This window comes from Salvelinus fontinalis, unplaced genomic scaffold (genome assembly GCF_029448725.1).
Source record: "Salvelinus fontinalis isolate EN_2023a unplaced genomic scaffold, ASM2944872v1 scaffold_0853, whole genome shotgun sequence".
Lineage (NCBI taxonomy): Eukaryota > Metazoa > Chordata > Actinopteri > Salmoniformes > Salmonidae > Salvelinus > Salvelinus fontinalis.
In genome coordinates this window covers 62,720-68,300 of record NW_026601062.1, presented here as the reverse complement: position 1 = coordinate 68,300, position 5,581 = coordinate 62,720, and positions in this window count along the sequence as shown.

The following is a 5,581-nucleotide window of genomic DNA, read 5'->3' as shown; positions in this document are numbered from 1 at the left end:
CTGCTCATGGCTCTCTGACGGCTCTGGCTGCTCATGGCTCACTGGCGGCTCTGGCTGCTCATGGCTCGCTGGCGGCTCTGGCAGATCCTGTCTGGTTGGCGGCTCTGGCAGATCCTGTCTGGTTGGCGGCTCTGGCAGATCCTGTCTGGTTGGCGGCTCTGGCAGATCCTGTCTGGTTGGCGGCTCTGGCAGATCCTGTCTGGCTGACGGCTCTAGCGGCTCCTGTCTGGCTGATGGCTCTAGCGGCTCCTGTCTGGCTGACGGCTCTGTAGGCTCATGGCAGACGGGCGGCTTTGCAGGCTCATGGCAGACGGGCGGCTTTGCAGGCTCCTGGCAGACGGATGGCTCAGATGGCGCTGGGGAGACGGATGGCTCAGATGGCGCTGGGGAGACGGATGGCTCAGATGGCGCTGGGGAGACGGATGGCTCAGATGGCGCTGGTGAGACGGATGGCTCTGGCCGGATATGGCGCACTGTAGACCTGGTGCGTGGTGCCGGAACTGGAGGCACCGTGCTAATGATAAGCACCTTCCTACTAGTGCGGGGAGCAGGGACAGGGCACACTGTATCCTCAAAGCCTACTCTACCCCTGATGCGTGGTACCGGCACTGGTGACGCCGGGCTGAGGACAAGCACATCAGGATTAGTAGGGGGAGAATATATAGTGTGTACAGGGCTCTGGAGACGCACTGGTAGCTTAGTGCGTGGGGCCGGAACTGGAGGCACCGGGCTAGATGCACGCACTACAGGGAGAGTGCGTGGAGGAGGAACAGGGCTCTGGAAATGCACTGGTAGCCTAGTGCGTAATGTAGGCACTGTAGGTACTAGGCTGGGGCGGGGAGGTGGCGCCGGAAATACCGGACCGTGCAGGCGTACTGGCTCTCTTGAGCATTGAGCCTGCCCAACCTTACCTGGTTGAATGCTCCCGGTCGCCCTGCCAGTGCGGCGAGGTGGAATAGCCCGCACTGGGCTATGCAGGCGAACCGGGGAAACCATGCGTAAGGCAGGTGCCATGTATGCCGGCCCGAGGAGACGCACTGGAGACCAGACGCGTTGAGCCGGCCTCATGACACCTGGCTCAATGCCCAATCTAGCCCTACCAGTGCGGGGAGGTGGAATAACCCGCACTGGGCTATGCACACGTACAGGAGACACCGTGCGCTCTACTGCGTAACACGGTGTCTGCCCGTACTCCCGCTCTCCACGGTTAGCCTGGGAAGTGGGCGCAGGTCTCCTACCTGCCCTTGGCCCACAACCCCTTAGCCCCCCCCCAAGAAATTTTTGGGAATTACTCACGGGCTTTTCGGGCTTCCGTGCAAGACGCGTCCCCTCATAACTCCGGTTCTTCACTCCAGTAGCCTCTGCTCTCCTCAGTGCCTCCACCTGTTCCCATGGGAGGCGATCCCTTCCAGCCAGGATCTCCTCCCATGTGTAGCAACCTTTACCGTCCAATACATCGTCCCAAGTCCATTCCTCCTTCTTGCGCTGTCCCTTACTCCGTTTAAGCCGCTGCTTGGCTCTGGATTGGTGGGTGGTTCTGTAACGGTAGTCCTCCTCCTCTTCAACCGAAAAGGAGGAGTATTGAGGGAACCAAGGCGCAGCGGATTGTGAAGACATAATGATTTATTAAAGACAAGACGAAAACACGAACTTCACTATAAACTAACAAAATAACAAAACGAAAGTAGACAGTCCTGAACGACGAACTTACATACAACGTGAAGAACGAAATGAACAGGAACAGACTACATGAAATGAACAAACCGTATACAGTCCCGTATGGTGCAAACATTGACACGGACACAGGAGACAACCACCCACAAACAAACACTGTGAACCGCCTACCTAAATATGACTCTCAATTAGAGGAACGCCAAACACCTGCCTCCAATTGAGAGCCATACCAGGCAACCCTAAACCAACATAGAAACAGACAACATAGAATGCCCACCCAAACTCACGTCCTGACCAACTAACACACAAAACTAATCAGAAAACAGGTCAGGAACATGACAATTAATGATCTAACACCATGGAGGTTTAATTAATTATCTGACACCATGGAGGTTTAATTAATTATCTAACACCATGGAGGTTGAATTAATTATCTAACACCATGGAGGTTTAATTAATTATCTAACACCATGGAGGTTTAATTAATTATCTAACACCATGGAGGGTTAATTAATTATCTAATACCATGGAGGTTAAATTAATTATCTAACACCATGGAGGTTTAATTAATTATCTAACACCATGGAGGTTTAATTAATTATCTAACACCGTGGAGGTTGAATTAATGATCTAACACCATAGAGATTAAATTATCTTCAAATATTTGCATCGGTCAGTGATCTCATGCTTCAACGGGACGCCTGTGTCCCCAAATGGCACCCTGGGCCGGCAGGTATCATAGTGGTTAGAGGGGGCCGGCAGGTATCCTAGTGGTTAGAGGGGGGAGGCAGGTATCCTAGTGGTTAGAGGGGGCCGGCAGGTAGCCTAGTGGTTAGAGGGGGATGCAGGTAGCCTAGTGGTTAGAGGGGGATGCAGGTTTCATCGTGGTTAGAGGGGGGAGGCAGGTATCCTAGTGGTTAGAGGGGGGGGCAGGTATCCTAGTGGTTAGAGGGGCCGGCAGGTATCCTAGTGGTTAGAGGGGGAGGCAGGTATCCTAGTGGTTAGAGGGGGCCGGCATGTATCCTATAGTGGTTAGAGGGGGAGGCAGGTATCCTAGTGGTTAGAGGGGGAGGCAGGTATCCTAGTGGTTAGAGGGGACCGGCAGGTATCCTAGTGGTTAGAGGGGGGCGCCAGGTATCCTAGTGGTTAGAGGGGGCCGGCAGGTAGCCTATTGGTTAGAGTGGGCCGGCAGGCAGCCTAGTGGTTAGAGTGGGCCGGCAGGCAGCCTAGTGGTTAGAGGGGGCCGGCAGGTATCCTAGTGGTTAGAGGGGGCCGGCAGGTATCCTAGTGGTTAGAGGGGGGCGGCAGGTATCCTAGTGGTTAGAGGGGGCTGGCAGGTATCCTAGTGGTTAGAGGGGGCCGGCAGGTATCCTAGTGGTTAGAGGGGGCCGGCAGGTATCCTAGTGGTTAGAGGGGGCCGGCAGGTATCCTAGTGGTTAGAGGGGGCAGGCAGGTATCCTAGTGGTTAGAGGGGGTCGGCAGGTATCCTAGTGGTTAGAGCGTTGGACTTTTAACCGAAAGGTTGCTAGATCAAATCCCCCGAGCTGACAAGGTAAAAATCTGTCGTTCTGCCCCTGAACAAGGCAGTTAACCCATTGTTCCATAGGCCTTTATTGAAAATAAGAATTTGATCTTAACCGACTTGCCTGGTTAAATAAAGGTAAAATAGTGCACTACTTTTGACCAGGTCCCATGTTAATGCACTATGTACGTAATAGGGTGCTATTTGGTACTTACATTACTCTGTACCCTTCTGTCACGATCGTCTTGAGGATAATGAGTGGACCAAGGCGCAGCGTGTGAAAAATACATGCTCTTTTTATTAGAGATGAGAGAAACACGAAACGAACACTATAACAAAACGAAACAACAAACGACCGTGAAGCTACAAACGTAAGTGCAATACAAACTACAAACGTTCTACATAGAAAATTACCCACAAAACCCAAATGCCTAAAAAATAAAAATAATAAAGAAAACAAAGATAACTCAGGCCAGGGCGTGACACCTTCATCACGATCTAAACCAAACCACATCCTGATTAAATGGACAAAATAGAGAGAAACTAGATGAACTCTCTGTCTTCTTCTGGTTTCGGTGACCTTTTGATTTTGATCAGAAGGAACCCTCCTACCAAGGTACTTGATTGCAGCGGAGGGCCACTTTGGGATATTTCCTGTTTCATGTCAAGAACCAGCTGTGACCGCAATCACAAATAACTCTGTGGGTTGTTTTGTGTGATAAAAACCAATCTCAGGTAGCGTTGGTTTTGTTGCGTATGTGAGTAAGGGTTTTAGTCCTAAATGGTGCCCTATTGTTTTTCTTCCTATAGGACCCTGGTCAGAAATAGTGCACTGTAAAGGGAATAGGGCACTATTTAGGAGGTAGTATAGATCTATCCGTCACCAAGGCCCGTGTGCTTTGAGGAGGCCTTTCTATTTAGACGCTGGGCTGAAGTCAAGTTTTAGAGAGCCTGTATGGATAAAAATATCAAGATCCAGAGAGAAATGAAAGCAAGTCCTATTTCATCCAGGGTTGTTGTCATTGTCCTGTTCTGGCCCCCGTGATTCATGATGCCAGTTGACATGGAGACGGGACAGTGAGTGTGTGCTTCACGTCAAACCACATCTCATTGGTCACATGATTCATGATGCCAGTTGACATGGAGACGGGACAGTGAGTGTTGGGGTAGAGTCCAGTGTGGGGTAGAGTCCAGTGTGGGGGTAGAGTCCAGTGTGGGGGTAGAGTCCAGTGTGGGGGTAGAGTCCAGTGTGGGGTAGAGTCAAGTGTGGGGTAGAGTCCAGTGTGGGGGTAGAGTCCAGTGTGTGTGTAGAGTCCAGTGTGTGGGTATAGTACAGTGTGGGGGGTAGAGTCCAGTGTGGGGTAGAGTCCAGTGTGGGGGTAGAGTCCAGTGTGGGGGTAGAGTCCAGTGTGGGGGTAGAGTCCAGTGTGGGGGTAGAGTCCAGTGTGGGGTAGAGTCCAGTGTGGGGGTAGAGTCCAGTGTGTGTGTAGAGTCCAGTGTGTGGGTATAGTACAGTGTGGGGGGTAGAGTCCAGTGTGGGGTAGAGTCCAGTGTGGGGGTACAGTCCAGTGTGGGGGTAGAGTCCAGTGTGGGGGTAGAGTCCAGTGTGGGGTAGAGTCCAGTGTGTGTGTAGAGTCCAGTGTGAGGGTAGAGTCCAGTGTGGGGTAGAGTCTAGTGTGTGGGTAGAGTCCAGTGTGTGGGTAGAGTCCAGTGTGTGGGTAGAGTCCAGTGTGGGGTAGAGTCCAGTGTGGGGGTAGAGTCCAGTGTGTAGGTAGAGTCCAGTGTGTGGGTAGAGTCCAGTGTGGGGTAGAGTCCAGTGTTGGGGTAGAGTCCAGTGTGTGGGTAGAGTCCAGTGTGTGGGTAGAGTCCAGTGTGGGGTAGAGTCCAGTGTGTGGGTAGAGTCCAGTGTGGGGGTAGAGTCCAGTGCGGGGTAGAGTCCAGTGCGGGGTAGAGTCCAGTGTGTGGGTAGAGTCCAGTGTGGGGGTAGAGTCCAGTGTGGGGGTAGAGTCCAGTGTGTGTGTAGAGTCCAGTGTGGGGTAGAGTCCAGTGTGGGGGTAGAGTCCAGTGTGGGGGTAGAGTCCAGTGTGGGGGTAGAGTCCAGTGTGTGTGTAGAGTCCAGTGTGTGGGTATAGTACAGTGTGGGGGGTAGAGTCCAGTGTGGGGTAGAGTCCAGTGTGGGGGTAGAGTCCAGTGTGGGGGTAGAGTCCAGTGTGGGGGTAGAGTCCAGTGTGTGGGTAGAGTCCAGTGTGGGGGTAGAGTCCAGTGTGGGGGTAGAGTCCAGTGTGAGGGGTAGAGTCCAGTGTGGGGTAGAGTCCAGTGTGGGGGTAGAGTCCAGTGTGGGGTAGAGTCCAGTGTGGGGGGTAGAGTCCAGTGTGGGGTAGAGTC